Below are 17,184 nucleotides of genomic sequence, written 5' to 3'. Positions count from 1 at the left end.
GTGGACCTCGGGCCAAGGGAAGGAGGAGCGAGAGTCCCCAGAAGGCAGAAGAGTGAGCATGTTGCCCTGCTGACCTTGAGAGGGGCCAGTGTCACTTCAGATGACCCCAGGGGCTGTGCTTACCTGCGAACCCCTCATACCCAAGAATTCTCAGCCCTCCTGGGGCTGGGCACTGTCCTGCACCCATGACCTGGTGGGGTACCCTGAGCAGAAGTAAACCCAGCTTGAGAAGAGGAGAGAAGGTCTCCACTCCCGGGGTTGGAGTCAAAATCACCCTCTCCTTGCAAGCTCAGGCCCACCCTCTCCTCCGCCTTCTGCTTCCCTCCAGCGCCGCCTAGTTCTTCCAGGCCGCTTCAGGCCCTGCTCCCGACAGATCTGATGGCCTGTGTGCCTATGTGCTGTGCGGCCAGGGAGGACCTCCCCTTCCCTCTGCCCTTTGGCCTGAAACAGGGCTTCTCGTGCTCCCAGTTGTCAGTGAATCTTCCGAGACTGCCTTAGGTGGGCCCTAGTTCTCCAGTGTCTCCAGGATCAAAGGGCTTGGGGCCCATTTATTTCTGGGGTTCCTTGACCAATGTTTGTTTCACCAATTCCCTGAAGTGTGAAGGGCAGGTGCGCTGCCCTCCAGGCTCTGAAATCGAGACTGGTGGCAATGACGCTCCATCTGCTGCCTCTGTTCCTTCGGCTCCTGCCCCTCTCCATGGTGACTGACCCCACTCCATTGCTCTCACAACCACAGCCCTGCGGGGTCCTGGACCTGCCCACGCTCAGGGAAGGCTGCATCCTGGGGGCCCAGGCGGGGGTACTCTCAGCCTCCTACCCTTTGCCTACTTCTCTCTCCTCCCCAGCGAGGTCCGGAGGAAGAGCCAGGGCTTTAGGGTTCATCTGAGTTGGTGTCTTGGAGCCTCAGTTTCCGTTCCAAAAAGGGAGAATAAGAAATCTGACTTGTCAGGGCTGGAGAATCAGACAGAAGCCCCCAGACAAATCCCTAGGCACATGAGATGCTCAGCCAGTGCTGGGACCTGTCCTTACCCCGAGAGTGTGCCCCTCCTCTCCCGTCTCCCCTCCACCCCTGCCCTAGATGCCCAGGGTCTCTCATTGTGGTTGTTCAGTCGCTCAGTCACGTCCGACTCTTGGCGACCCCACGGACTGCAGCATGCCAGGCTTCCCTGTCCTTCACCATCTCCCAAAGTTTGCTCAAACTCATGCCCCTCAGGCCGGTGATGTTATCTAAACATCTCATCCTCTATTGCCCCCTTCTCCTTTTGCCTTCAATCTTACCCAGCATCAGGGTCTTTTCCAGTGAGTCGGCTCTTCCAATACCTCACACCTTTGCTCTCTCCAACTCTTGCCCTGACCATGTCTGCATCACCCTACCCCTACCTTGTGCCCCAAGGATATCACAGAGCTGTCAGACAACCCTAAACCAGGTGAAAGGCTACTGCTGGAGCCAAATGGACACAAGATAGGGTTTGGGAACAAACCCTAAACTTACCTAACATAACCCTAACTCTAATCCTGCCTGGAGGCAGCTGTGTGCCATGGGGCAACTCAGGTTGTCTCTGGCCTCAGTTTCTCCCACTGAAGAACAAAGGTTGGGACCTCTAGGACTCCATCCAGTTCAGCCTTTCTGGGCTCCATGGCCGTGGACCTGGGCTCAACTCAGCAGAAGATGATAGCAGGTCCTAGTTGGACCCTCCAGGATCCCCTCCGCCCCTTGTCTGCTCCCAGAGAAAGAGGGAAGGGGACAAAGGTCAAAATCAAACTGTGGGCTCCAGGACTCCTACCCCACCTTGGGTTGTCATCCTGGGATTGCGTGGGTGGGAGGAAAGGGAGCTTGGGGCAGATGTGGGGGCTCATGCTGGGCCCTGTCAATGTCATTCAAACAGCCACGTCCTCGACTTTGTCCTGCCCTGAGCTCACTGCCCCAGAAGCAGGGGTTGGCGGTGGGGGGCTCTATCCCCTTGCCCCAGACTGTGGACAGCTCTCCTTTAAGGCGGAAATGGAGTGGGGGAGGGGGAAAAAGTACCCCTGAGCATAATCAGGGAGACCATGGCCTCCTTGGTCCAAACCTGCCCACAGGAGGCAAGGCCTTCTTTGGGAGCCAACCTGAGAGCGGATGGATGGAGGTGGAAGAGGGGGAGGGAGGCTGGGCAGAGTAGGACAGCAGCTTGGCTTGCTCTAAAGGGCAGATTCATCACTGATTTGAATTCTGCTGTTGCTTGGCACAGATGTTCCCAGGATAACATCACCAGAAGCTGATATCTTATCAGTAGTAAAAATGGCACCCTCCCTCCCAGTCCTGGCATTTTCAATGCCTTCCAGACAATGGTGGCATCTGGGGCCCCGTGACATGCCTTAGGGAAGACCTTTCTGGGCCCCTCTCCTCCCTCTGCCCCTGCCCTTTTCCTTTCTTCCTGCTCCTGCGTGCCCTCTTTCTGGCCCTCTCTTCCTTTCCCTCTCCCTTTCTTCTTCTTTTCTTTCCACCTTCCCCCATCACCCTTTAGCCTCTAACCACATTCTGGACTCAGGGACTCATTGCATCTCTGGTTTCAGTCTCCCCGTCTGTGAAATGGAGCCTTTCAGACTCTGCTCCTGGATTCTGTCGTCCTCTCTCTGGGCCTGGCATCCACTAGTCTGGAGACCCCTGGCCAGCCTTGAGTGGCATCTGATCCTCCCATGTTTTTTCTCTGGGGATCCAGAGCCACATATACTTCCTCAGGCTACATGGCTGAGGCAAGGGCCTTAAGAAACATTCTAGTGGCCTCTGCCCAGCCTTGCCCTGTCCCAGCAGACACATCCACTCCCGTGGCCTTCCCTTGCAGCACACCTCTGGTTATACTGGACATGAAAGAAACACAATGTCCTTTCAGCCCAGGGCAGGCATGTCCAGGCTTGCCAAGTGCCTTCTCCTTGCCCACACCCGGCATGAATGGGACCCAGGACTGGTTGCTAAGCCACAGTTGGCTTGTGGCCACATCACCTGTTGTCTCCATTTGCCTTCATGTGGCCTTTTGTGTCTGCGTTCAAACTCCCCCTTTTTACAAGGGCACCAGTCGTTTTGGATTAGGGTCCCACCCTACTCCAGTGTGACCTCATCTGAGCTAATTATATCTGCAATGACCCTATTTCCCAACGTTAGCATCTGTGGTACTAGGGGTTAGGACTTCACTGTCTGAATCTGGGGAGGGGGGACACCATGCAACCCGTAACAGAGGCCCTGAGGAGTTTGCGGCACAGAAGTCACTTGCCAAATGTGTTTTGAAGCAATCGCTCTAGCTGTGATGTAGAGGACTGTTCGGGGTGGAGGCCCAAATGGGAAGCAAGGAGGTGGGTGGGTGGGGATGATACCAAAAACTCAGCCTCTTTGCCCTGGGGCGGAATTGAAACTCAGAGACAGACTTTGGGTAAATTAAAAAAGAACAGCTTTATTGCTTTGCCAGGCAAACAGGGAAAAGGTGCGCTTCTGCCCTTGGAAACCATGTCCCAGCCTGGAGGGATTTGGTGAGAAGCTTTATAGAAACCAAAGAACTAGTTGCTCAGTCATTGTGACTATTTGTGACCCCATGGACTGTAGCCCACCAGGCTCCTCTGTCCATGGGATTCTCCAGGCAAGAATACTGGAGTGGGTTGTCATTCCCTTCTCCAGGGGATCTTCCCAACCCAAGGATCAAACCTGGGTCCCCTGAGTCTGAGCCTGGTGGGCTACAGTCCATGAGGTCACAAAGAGTCGGACAAGACTTAGCAACTAATACTTAATAGAAATGATTAGGGTGGGGTTGCTGATAAGGTTTAGGGTGTGTGAAGGCCTGCACTCCTTTAATTGGTCTTTATTTATTGATTGACTGCATCGGTTCTTAGTTTCATCACTGGGAATCTACATTGTGGTTTGTGGGCTCTCTAGTTGAGGTGTGCGGTTTCAGCAGTTGTGGCAAGCTGGCTTAGTTGCCCACCCACCACCCTTCCAGCATGTGGGATCTTAGCTCCCCTACCAGGGATCGAAGAGGCAAAAAAAAAAAAAAAAAAAATCAAACTACACAGCAGTCCTCTCTTTAATCCATTTCCTGGCTCTACCAGTTTCCTAGGGCTGCAGCAACAAAGTATCACAAACAGATGACTTAAAACAACAGAAATTTATTGGCTTACAGTTACAGAGGCCAGAAGTCCAAAGCCAACGTGTCAGCAGGACCGTGCTCCCTCCAGAGGCAGCAGAGAAGGATCTGTTCCAGGCCTCTCCCCCGGCTTTTGGTGATTTGCCAGGGATCATAGGGCTTCCCTTGTGGCTCAGACAGTAAAGAATCTGCATGCAATGCCTGGATCTGGAAGATATCCTGGAGGAAGAAATGGCAACCCACTCCAGTGTTCTTGCCTGGAGAGTTCCATGGACAGAGAAGCCTGAGTCTGGCGGGCTGCAGTCCTGGGGTTGCAAAGAATGAGGCACAACTGAGCAACTGACACTTTGGCTTCTGGTGTTCCTTGGCGTGCAGCCACATCACTTTGACCTCTGTCTCCATCTTCTTGTCCTTCTCCATGCATGTGCGTGTCCAAATTTTCCCCTCTGAGGACACCAGTCGTTTTGGGTTATGGTGAGAAATGGATGAAGCACAAGCTGGAATCAAGATAGCTGAGAGAAATATTAATACCCTCAGATATACAGATGACACCACTCTTATGGCAGAAATCGAAGAGGAACTAAAGGACTTCTTGATGAAAGTGAAAGAGGAGACTGAAAAAGCTGGCTTAAAACTCGACGTTCAGAAAATGAAGATCTCGGCATCCAGTCCCATCGCTTCATTCCAAATAGATGGAGAAACAATGGAAACAGTGACAGACTTTATTTTCTTGGGCTCCAAAATCACTGCAGATGGTGACTGCAGCCACAAAATTAGAAAACGTTTGCTCCTTGGAAGAAAAGTTATGACCAGCCTAGACAGCATATTAAAAAGCAAAGACATTACTTTGCTGACAAAGGTTCATCTAGTCAAAGCTATGGTTTTTCCAGTAGCCGTGTATGGAAGTGAGAATTGGACCATAAGGAAAGCTGAGCACTGAAGAATTGATGCTTTTGAAGTGTGGTGTTGGAGAAGACTCTTGAGAGTCCCTTGGACTGCGAGGAGATCATTTGTCAATCCTAAAGGAAATCAGTTCTGAATATTCATTGGAAGGACTGATGCTGAAGCTGAAGCTCCAATACTTTGGCCACCTGACGCCAAGAGTCGACTTATTAGAAAAGACCCTGACGCTGGGAAAGATTGAAGGCAGGAGGAGAAGGGTGACACAGAGGATAAGATGGTTGGATGGCATCACCAACTCGATGGACATGAGCTTGAGCATGCTCCAGGAGTTGGTGATGGGCAGGGAAGCCTGGTGTGTGCTACAGTCCATGGAGCTGGAAAAACTGAACTGAGAAGTGGAGTATTTCCTGCCATATCAGTACACAAGGATGTCACGGTCATCAGAGATAGCAGCTCTCAGTTGTGAGCTCCTAAGTCCTCAGGAAAGAGAGGAATACCTGCTATCCAGCAGCCATCAGACGGCAGCCCTCCCCACCCTACAGTAAACCCTGAGAAAGGAAGCATAGGATGTGAAAAACACAGGATACCAGTCCCAATAGCTGAGATGCATATAAAAGGAATGATTTTACTGAGCCCAAACTCTTGCATATTCCTGTACATGCTCTGTGCCTCAGTCATGTCTGACTCTTTGTGATCCCATGGACTGTAGCCCGCCAGACCTCTCTCTCCATGGGATTCTCCAGGTGAGAATACCGGAGTGGGTTGCTGTTTTCTTTTCCAGGGGAGCTTCCTGACCAAGGGATCCAACCTGTGTCTCCTGCGTCTCCAGCATTGACAGATGGATTCTTTACCACTGAACTGCCTGAAAAGCCCTTTCCATACATAGTGAAATTTGCTCAGTTGTGTCCGACTCTTTGCTACCCCATATACTACTGTATAGTCCATGGATTTCTCCAGGCCAGAATACTGGAGTGGGTAGCCTTTCCCTTCTCCAGGGCATCTTCCCAATCCAGGAATTGAACCTGAGTCTCCTGCATTGCAGGTGGATTCTTTACCAACTGAGCTATCAGGGAAGCCATTCCCATACATAGAAAAGTGCTAAACTCCTTAACTTGGGATATCTGGTTTTCTTTAATTATCAGTAAACTTTTGATGTTCAGACTAGCTGCCCTTTGTCGCAAAACTTCTGTACAACCTGGCTCCTCCTCTCGTCTCCTCAGAGCAGTTCTCTCAGGGTTACTGGAGATGCTGCCTCCCAGACTTGAAGTCCTAAAAATTCCCACTGAATAAAACATAACTCTCAATTTTTAGGTTGTGAATATCTTTTTTATGTCAATGGGGTTTATCCTAAGGACCTCATTTTAACATCATTACTTCTGTAAGACCTGTCTCCAAAGAAGGTCCCATTCTGAGGTACTGAGGGCTAGAATTTCAATGCATCCTTTTTTGAGGCGTGAAGGGACATTTCAATATATAACGGTTGCCAAGAATCAAAAAGCTAGCTAGTGCATTGGGTGTGGGAAACAGGCCCAGCCACAGAGGGATAGAGAGAGTGCAACTGGTACTGTGCTGCAGAAAGAAGTAACACAACGTTACTCATGCTCTTTCACAGGGCAATTCCGATGTTTAGGAATTTACCCCACAAGTACATTCAAAAACCCATCCAAGGTCTCTTGGACAAGGAAATTCAGATACCCTTCAACAAAGGACAAGACCTGACTCTATTGGTTTTCTATCGCTATCCTGACAAAGTTCCACACATTTAGTTCACCCTTTGATTATCCAATAGTTTTGTGGATCAGAAGTCTGGGCACAGGGCTGGTTCTGCTGAGTTTTCAGCTTAGACACTCATCAGGCTGAAATTAGGGAGACAGCCAGGCTGTGTTCATTGCTGGGGGCTCCGTGGAGGAATCCGCTTCCAAACTGATTCAGGTTATAGGCAGAAGCAAGTTGGCGAGGAGGTCCCCTCCACCTGGAGCCAGCATCGGCGTGCCCTCATGCTTCAGATTTCCCTGATTTCCTTTCTGCTGTTTCCTCTGCTTTTAAGGACTCATGCGATAGTACAGGGCTTGCCCTGATAATCCAGGATAATCTCCCTATTTTAACTGACTAGCCAGCTGATTAGTAACAGGAATGCTGTTACTCTATTTTGGCCAGAAGCAGAAGGACAATCACTTTGTTGAAAGCCTTTGATTAGTGTTTATTTTACATTCTTGGGCTTCCCAAGTGGCTAGTGGATAAAGAACCTGACTGCAATGCAGGAGACAAAAGAGACACAGGTGTGATCCCTGGGTCGGGAAGATCCCCTGGAGAAGGGCATGGCAACCCACTTCAGTATTCTGACCTGGAGAATCCTGTGTACAGAGGAGCCTGGCGGGCTGGAGTCCATAGGGTTGCAAAGATTTGGGCATGACTGAAAAGACTGATGCATCTGAGCACATTCCTGGCTAGTCAAATTCCATGAAATGTTTTCAGTTGCATTTATAAAATTAATACATTTTATTTCCTATTTAAAGATTTCCATCTTTTTTGATGAATAAACAAAAGCTTTCCAACTACCCAAGAAGCTCTGTAAATCTAATACAATTAAATGTTTTTTTAAAGCTTTCTCCACACTTAATTTTACAAACCCAATAAATTAAATGCACCTATATGAAGACCCCTGGAGAAGGAAATGGCAACCACTCCCATATCCTTGTCTGGAAAACCTCATGGACAGAGGAGGCTGGCAGGCTACAGTCCACGGGGTCTCCAAGAGTCAGACACGACAGAGCGCCTACACAGCACAGAACAGCAGGATAAACCTCAAGTTCTCTTAAGTGTTCTAATCCTGTTTACAACCTCAGCGAGATTTAATATAAAATCACAAGTCTAAATCAATCACTCAGTTATATACTTTAAACTAAATCAAGGTGGACATTCCAACAGGCCAAATTCTCTTGAGTGTTACAAACATATTAAATCCCAAATGTAAGGAGATTGTTTGATCCAAAAATATTAATACTAAAAATCTGAACTTCTTTAGGATGACCGATGGCTCAGCGGGTAAAGAATATGCCTACAATGCAGGAGACACAGAAGACATAAGTTAAATCCCTGGGTCAGGAAGATCTCCTGGAGGAGGAAATGGCAACCCACTTCAGTATTCTTGCTTGAAAAATCCCATGGACAGAGGAGCCTGACAAGCTACATTCCAAAGCGTCCCAAAGAGTTGGACATGACTGAGGACAAGACAAGAGTAATTCTGTTAAATATCTGTTCCTCGGATTAAACAATACCCTTCCCTGTAGCAGTTACGATATTTTAAAATCTGCTGTAACAAATATGCCCCAAATGTATAATGGCTCAACCACAATAGAATATTTTATTTTCTTGCTTCTAGAACTGTGCTCCTGATTGGCAGGTAGCTTTCTTCCATGTGGTGATTCAGGGATCTAGGTTCCTTCTTCAAAGCTTTGCTAGTCCCTTGGGTCTCCTCACCATGTGTCTCTACCTGGAAGGGCAATCAGTACCCCAAGGGAAGTTGTATGGATCAGGTCTGGAAGTGGCATCCATCATTTTGCTCACATTCCAATGGAAGGAACTTAGTCATGTGTATTTACTAACTTCCCTGAAATCCAGCGCCTGAATTGGGTGTGAGCTCCCTTTCACATAGCTGCACAATTAGACATTATCCCCACCTCCCTGAACACTTACAAGACCTCATCCCCTACCCCTAGCTTCTTGCTTCGTTTCTATGTGTATTAAGTCCTGATGCCAAATTTCTAGGCTGTGAGACAAGCAATGTGGTACCAAGGCCCTTCCAGAGAAAAGTGGGTGAACTCATGGAAGTTGTGAGAGAATGAAGGACCGCCTAGAATGGGAAGGAGAATTATAGTTTCCAGAGACTAACTTCCCTTTCTCTCCTTCAGATCTCAGGGAAGACAGGGTGTCTGGGATGGAGGAGGGTGTGTATCCCAAGAGGACCCCCAGTTCCAGTAGCTATGGAAGAGCTATAAAGTGAGGTACTGGGGCTCTGGGGGTACTGAGAAGGGGGCACCTTCATGCAAAGGGATTGGGACAGTCCCCAGTAAGCTAGCAAAGGAATCAGACTTCATAGTCCAGAACTACTTGTCTTCTGGGGCCTTACAAAGATTCCTCAAGGGCAGAAGGAACACAACCTGGGTCTGTGGAAGGGGTTTCAGGCTCATCTCAATTCAGAACAGATTAGAAGAAAAGGCAAGAGAGACCCAAATATGCCTGGAACAATGACTGTCACGGCAAAGGCCACAACTGGTGTTGGTCATCTCTCTGAAGGTGATGGTCCGACCTGCCTTTCTGTTCTCCGCTTGTACTTACCAACGGGGAAGAGGAGATAGACCACAGTGCTGGGAAACTCTCAAACAGAAACACCATGGAAGCTCCGATAGGTGCAGCCCTCACACTCATTCCAGGAAGCTTGTGCCACCTGCCAGCTCAGATTCAGAACCAAGGACAGCGCCCCAATCACTTTCGCTGAGAGCCCAGATCCCTTAAAATACTGGCCTGAACTTGCCATTAAACAAAATGCTCGTGTAAGATTCACTGCATTTCATTGTTATGAAAAACCTATGTTTTTAAGCACAGATAATTGTCTTTTAATATATCAGTTCAGTTCAGTCACTCAGTAGTGTCCGACTCTTTGCAACCCCATGAATCACAGCACGCCAGGCCTCCCTGTCCATCACCATCTCCCGGAGTTCACCCAGACTCACATCCATCGAGTCCATGATGCCATCCAGCCATCTCATCCTTGGTCATCCCCTTCTCCTCCTGCCCCCAATCCTTCCCAGCATCAGAGTCTTTTCCAATGAGTCAACTCTTCGCATGAGGTAGAATATATAGTATTATGCATATTTTAAAGTTATTTTTATCTGCAAGTTCTGAGTTTTTTGTTAGTCCATATCAAGAGATGGGAATACCAGACCACCTGACCTGCCTCTTGAGAAACCCATATGCAGGTCAGGAAGCAACAGTTAGAACTGGACATGGAACAACAGACTGGTTCCAAATAGGAAAAGGAGTATGTCAAGGCTGTATATTGTCACCCTGCTTATTTAACTTATATACAGAGTACATCATGTCTTGCCTGGAGAATCCCAGGGATGGGGGAGCCTGGTAGGCCGCCACCTATGGGGTTGCACAGAGTTGGACACGACTGAAGTGACTTAGCAGCAGCAGCAGCAGAGTACATCATGAGAAATGCTGGGCTGGAAGAAGCACAAGCTGGAATCAAGATTGCCAGGAGAAATATCAATAACCTCAGATACGCAGATGATACCACTCTTACAGCAGAAAGTGAAGAGAAACTAAAAAGCCTCTTGAAGAAAGTGAAAGAAGAGAGTGAAAAAGTTGGCTTAAAGCTCAACATTCAGAAAACAAAGATCATGGCATCTGGTCCTGTCACTTCATGGGAAATAGATGGGGAAACAGAGGAAATAGTGTGAGACTTTATTTTGGGGGGCCCCCAAATCATTGAAGATGAGGATTGCAGCCATGAAATTAAAAGATGCTTACTCCTTGGAAGGAAAGTTATGATCAACCTAGACAGCATATTCAAAAGCAGAGACGTTACTTTGCCAACAGAGGTCTATCTAGTCAAGGCTATGGTTTTTCCAGTGGTCATGTATGGATGTGAGAGTTGGACTGTGAAGAAGGCAGAGCGCTGAAGAATTGATGATTTTGAACTGTGGTGTTGGAGAAGACTCTTGAGAGTCCCTTGGACTGCAAGGAGATCCAACCAGTCCATCCTAAAGGAGATCACCCCTGGGCGTTCATTGGAAGGACTGATGCTGAAGCTGAAACTCCAATACTTTGGCCACCTCATGTGAAGAGCTGACTCACTGGAAAAGACCCTGATGCTGGGAGGGACTGGGGGCAGGAGGAGAAGGGGATGACAGAGGATGAGATGGCTGGATGGCATCACCGACCTGATGGACATGAGTTTAACTGAACTCCGGGAGTTGGTGATGGACAGAGAGGCCTGGCGCGCTGCGATTCATGGGGTCTCAGAGTCGGACAAGACTGAGCGATTGAACTGAACTGAACTGAACCGATCATCATCTCTATCTAATAAATACAAACAAGAAAAACAGCTTCATTAAATTTTCATGGTTCCCAGGCCTTTCTCCAATCAGCGCCCTATGCAAGCTTCTGTTTCTCACCCACGGTCTCTCTCCTCATCTCCTCGGATATGGATTCTGATAAGTTTGGCCTCCAGATGACAAGAGGGAAGTATGAAGCCAGGAAGCATGCCAGTCCCTGACCTCCCCCTTCATCATTTGCTGAGCCCCAAGGATGCCACGAGTGAGGCAGGGCCACACATGCTCACATGATACAGATACGCACTTCCCCATGCAAGGAAGCTAAGTTCTCTTTCTGGAAATGGGCTCCTGTGTCTTTACATAGATCTGAAAAGATAGAGTCCTGGGTTCTCTTTCCAGCTTTCTGATCAACTCCCTGAGTTACATTTGGGAAAAATTATATTTGACCATTTGGTCACAATTTTGCGTTCTATTGTATTAAAAACTAGGTTTTTATAAAGCATCCCTTATGGATATCATTTTTAACATTTTTAGGATGTTTTATGACTGTTCTTGCCATGCAGCTCAAGATTCATTTTGTTCTGGAAGGTGTCTCGCACAGGCCATACCAGTTAGACCTTAACCTAAGAAAGAGGCTAAGCTCTGGTGCCCCCTCATGGACATTTGGAGCATCTGCAGGCATCCTTCAGCTTCTCCCCCGTGAGAAATCTTTAGCCTTCACTTGCTTCTTTCTCCTATTTGCCATCAAACTACCCAGATCCTAAAACTGGGCTGTCTTTGTCCATTCTGACTTCTATAACAGAATGCCGAGAACCTAGGTGACTTAAAAACAACAAATATTTATTTTTCACCATTTTGAAGGCTGGGGAATCCAAGATCAAGGAGCTGACAGGTTCTATGTCTTGTGAGGGCCCACTTCTTGGTTCAAAGACAGCTGTCTTTTTGCCAACCTTCCCACATCTTCCTCTCTAGGACCTGACTCATCCTGAAACTCCAGTTCCACTTCCTCCAGGAAGTCTTCTTTGATACAACTCTTCACAATTAATAGCTCTCACCTATGTCTTTCTGTCTTAGCTCTGGCTGCTACAACAAAATACCATACCCTGGGTGGCTTAAACAACGAATTTTGATTCTCCCACAATTCTGGAGGCTGGAAGTCCAAGACCAAGGGGCTAACAAGATCTCTTTCTGGTGAAGGCTCTCTTCCTGGCTTGCAGAAGACCCCTTGCTCGCCATATGCTCACATGACCGCTTTTTCTGTGCATGCCCGCACCAGAGGTGGGGGAGGGGGCAAAAAAGCAAGCTGTCTGGTGTCTCTTCTAAGAGCTCTAATCCCACTGGGCCAAGGCCCTGCCCTCATGACCTCATCTCACTCCACCTCCCAAAGGCCCCATCTCCAAAAACCATCACACTGGGGGCTGGGGCAGGGAGTGCACAAGTTTTCAATCCACAGCACTCCCTAACAGAGCTATATACACTCTTACATCACCTTCATGATTTTCCCTTACGCCTGTCCCCGCAGGGTGAGGTCGTTTCTTTGTTCCCCTCTCTGCTCCCACAACGCCTGACGCACGGCCATGTGCACAGAGGATGCTACTGATGCTTGCTACATTTAATCGAATCAAGACTCATCTCCACAAAGTCTTTAAAAGCATCCCCTGCCGCATTCGTCCATCCTTCTTCAGCCTCCTTCTGGGCTTGTCTCAACGTGACGAACCAGAATTCTTATTTGTTCTCTAACCGCGTCATACATGGGTATCTCCCACCCTTCAGAAAGGACCGTGTTTGAAGCACTAGAACCAATTCAGGCCATGCAAGTACAGGGCACTTGTACTTCCTTCCCTCTCACAGCCGAGACCTGCCCTCACTGGAAAAGAAGGAACCATCAGAAGAGCTTCTTCTTTAATCACAGCGGGGGCTGGGGTTTCGAGATAAGTAAACATCCTCATCTTCCCTCTCCTTCTCTGGATCTTTCCAGATCACTTTCAGATACTCAGAGACCCTGGGAATGGGTCAAGTATAAAATAAAGCTGGAAGTTCAAGGATTATCTCCTGATGATAAACTAAGACTAATGCCGCCAGCCCACTCTCAAAATGCGTAGAGACGAGGGAGATTTTCCAAAGCACCCTCTAAAATGCAGCTGTAAAAGATTATAGTATAATCTTTAGACTAATAGCAAGGGTCTGGGCATTTAGAACCCCAGAGATTTTACTAGACCTGGGAAGACGTGACAGTTGTGTTTTGCTGCTGAGGGTGATGTGACTGTCGATGGTGTTTAGATTACACCCCCAGGTTGGGCAAGCCTGATTCATCTGTGATGATACGGCAGGCGGCAGGCAGGGAGCTGGCGGCTTCCTAAGTCGGGCTGCCTGACAAGAGGCAGGGCTCGCAGGGGAGCCTGGCGGCTGAGGAAATTTACTGCGCGTGGTAGCCAAGAAAAGTGAAATTGGACCTGGGCGATAATCAGCCTGATTAGCTCAGGGCCTCCTGGAGAGAGCCAAGGGCAGGGAGGCAGTGCCGGGTGGGGGTAGGGAGGACAGGTCAGCCAGCACCGAGGTGGAGACCCAAGGGCTGGGGTTTGCTAAGGTCAGGAGCATCGGGGGCCCAGAGAAGTGTGTGGAGCGGGAAATTCAGAGAAAACAAGCCCCATGCCCAGTCATGGGAGTGAGGGTGACTCAAGAGCAGCAATCAGGCTGAAGGCGAAGAGTGGGGATGTGTGGGCGTGGTGGGGGGGGCCAGGATGGAGGAGGAGGACATTGGGCAGAGCCAGGGTGCTCATAGCATCCTCTCACTGCGCCCTGGTCAAGGGGTTGCTCCTGGCCAAGTTAAAGGCTGACAACCCCCCAGCCTCAGACCCCCCCTCGGAGACCCCGGTGTGTGTTCAGAGCAGAGATCAGCAGCACTGATCTTGGGGGCGGTCATGAGGTTCTTGTGCTGTGGCTGCAGGAACCCCAGCAGCTCTGGTTTGCAAGATAAAGCGGCAGGCTGCTGCTGACTCTGCCCTCCCCCTCCCACCCTGCTTCTTGCTGTTGTGGTTCAGTCCCTCAGTCGTGTCTGACTCTGAAATCCCACAGACTGCAGCACGCCAGGCTTCCTTGTCCTTCACCATCTCCTGGAGTTTGCTCAAACTCATGTCCATTGAGTCGGTGATGCCATCCAACCATCTCATCCTCTGTCGCCCCCTTCTCCTCCTGCCCTCAATCTTTCCCAGCATCAGGGACTTTTCCAATGAGTTAGTTGGCTTTTCGCATCAGGTGGCCAAAGTGTTGGAGCTTCAGCTTCAGCACCAGTCCTTCCAGTGTACATTCAGGGTTGATTTCCTTTAGGATGGAATTCTGGTTTGATCTCCTTGCTGTCCAAAGAACTCTCAAGAGTCTTCTTCAGCTGCTGGCTCTCTCATGCGCAAGGCTGAGCTTCTGAGGTGGGGAGGAGGGGGAGGAAGGTTAGATACTCAGCTGTTTTCTCCTCATCTTCCTCCCTTACTGGAATGGGGCTGTCTGCACTGCAGAGACTGATGCTGAGAAGATCCAGGTCTGGGATTTGGTCCAATAAGTCAGGGACGCCTGATTTGATGCTAGAGCAACCAAGCATTTCCTGTGCCTTTGTCCCCTCTTAAACTTGGAGAGCAGGCTGAGCCCCAGAAGCCTGATGCTCCTCTTGAGAACAGCCCCACCTTCAGTCTGGTTAATCCCCCGCAGACTCATCACCAGGCACCAGATCAAGATGCCCCCACACACACACTCCAAGGAGAGGCTAACTCCCCTGTATTTGTTTCCCAGGGCTGCCATAGCAAAGCACCACAAAGTGAGCAGCTAACACACAGAAACGCATTCTGTAGCAATTCTGGAGTTCAGAAGCGGTGTCAGATCGAGACGTTGGCAGAGCTGGTTTCTTCTGCGGGCCTTGGGGAAGACTCTGTTCCCTGCCTCTCTCCTGGTTTCTGATGGTTGGCTGGCAATCTTGGCATTTCTAGGCTTGTAGAAGCATCACCCCTTCTGCTTTCGTCTTCAGATAGCATTCTCCTTGTGTGCATCCAAATTTCCCCTTTGTATAAGGGCACCGGTCCTCTTGGATGAGGGCCCAGTGGATTCCACTGTAACTTCATCTCAGTTTAACTAACTATATCTGCAAGACCCTATTTCCAAATGAGGTCACATGCTGGGGTAGTGGAACTTAGGTTGGAGTCCAAATAGGAATGGGGCGGGGGGCACGATCCAATCCACAGCATGGCTCTTCTCTTGCAACTGTTCTCACACTTGGGTGAGGATCGGAATCACCATTGGCGGCCTTCCACACTCACAATCTTTGCTTATTTTTCTTCAGGTTGCGTGTCATTTTAAAACTGATTTGCAGGAGTTTATTGATTATGAATCCTCCCTCAATTTGAGATATTGCAGGTGTCTTTTTTCAGCTACAGTGCCCTCTGTTGAACAGAAAAAAAATTTTTTTCCTATGCGTGGTTTGTGTTTTGAAGCTCCAGTTCAAAAAGCCTTCTCCTAAACAAAAATCTCAAAGATACTTTCCTGCACAATCTTCTGTTAGTTTTGTAATTTTATTTTTCACATTTAGATTTGGACCTATTGGGAGTTCACTTCTGTCTATGGTGAGTCAGAGGTCTGCATTAGCTTCCCATTGCTGTTGTAACAAATTACCATAAATTTAGTGACTTAAAAACCGTGCCCATTTATCATTTTACAGCTCTGGCGGTCAAAAGTCCAAAATGAGCTTTTGGGGGCCTATAACCTAGGTATTAGCAAGGCTGTTGTCGTCTAAAGATTTTAAGGAGAATCTATTTTCTTGCATTTTCCAATTTCTAGAGGCCAGCTGCATTCCTTGGCCTGTGGCCCTTTCCTCGATTCCAAAAAAAAAGAAAAACTGATGGTACGCTTCTCTCCCTCTGACCACAGGTAAGGTTTTCCACTTTGAAGGAATCATGTGATTAGACTGGACCCAAGATAAGAAGTGAAGTGAAAGGTGCTCAGTCGTGTCTGACTCTTTGCGACCCCATGGACTATCCAGTCCATGGAATTCTCCAGGTCAGAATACTGGAGAGGGTAGCCTTTCCCTTCTCCAAGACAATCTCCCCCTTTTACAGCTTAATCACTTCTACAAAATCCCATCTGCCACGGAAAGTAACATTGCCACAGGTTCTGGGAATTAGGATGTGGACATCTCTGACGTGAAAGTGAAGGTGTTAGTTGTTCAGTTGTGTCCGACTCTTCACAAACCCATGGACTGTAGGCCACCAGGCTCCTCTGTCTATGGGATTCTCCAGGCAAGAATACTGGAGTGGGTTGCCATTCCCTTCTCCAGGAGATCTTCCTGACCCAAGGATCAAACCCAGGTCTGCATCGCAGGATCCAGCTTGACTTTTTTGCTCCATTTGCTGAAACGGTGTTCCCAGTGGCATCTGCCAACAGCCAACTCCCCTATCGATTTGCGGTGTCGTGCCTTCCATATGCCAAGTAGCTGCATCCACACAGATCTAATTCTGACTTCTCCCCTCTGTTCCATTGCCAGCACAAGTATCAGTGTGTGCTGGTTGTTGTTTTGTTGGGTTTTTTTCAGCTTCGGTTTTATAAAATATTTTTTTTTAACTAGTAGAGTGAGTCCTCCTTTTCAACATTTCCTTAACTGTATAAGGACTTTATTCTGCCATATAAACTTAGGATTACATTTAATAGATTAACTTGGGGGAGAATTGCCATCTATGCAGTGCTAAGTCATCATATCCATGAGGATAGTATATTTTGCCTTTTATTCAAATCTTCTTTAAAGTCCCTCAAGGGAATTTAAGCCTTTTCTCTAAGGAGTAAAGGTTTTGTTCATCAAACTCCTATGTGTGTGTGTTGAGTTTTCCCCATATCAATAAGCAATTATTTGACACCAACTGGGTGTGTCTTACTATTCAATTCAATTCTGACACTGTCTACCTGAAGACAGCATCTGATTCTCCAGGTAAAATGTTCACTCTCACAAGGCTGCCCTCCACTTCGGATGCTAATCCCAAGTCCAGGTTGTCATCTCCACTTCTCATCAACTAGGTATAAATCAGAGGTTCCCATGACTTCCTCCTTGCTGCTGCTGCTGCTAAGTCACTCAGTCGTGT

Source organism: Capra hircus, chromosome 25, assembly GCF_001704415.2.
Source record: "Capra hircus breed San Clemente chromosome 25, ASM170441v1, whole genome shotgun sequence".
NCBI classification, from domain to species: Eukaryota; Metazoa; Chordata; class Mammalia; order Artiodactyla; family Bovidae; genus Capra; species Capra hircus.
The sequence above is the reverse complement of the archived record's forward strand: the minus strand, read 5'-3'. Positions refer to the sequence as shown.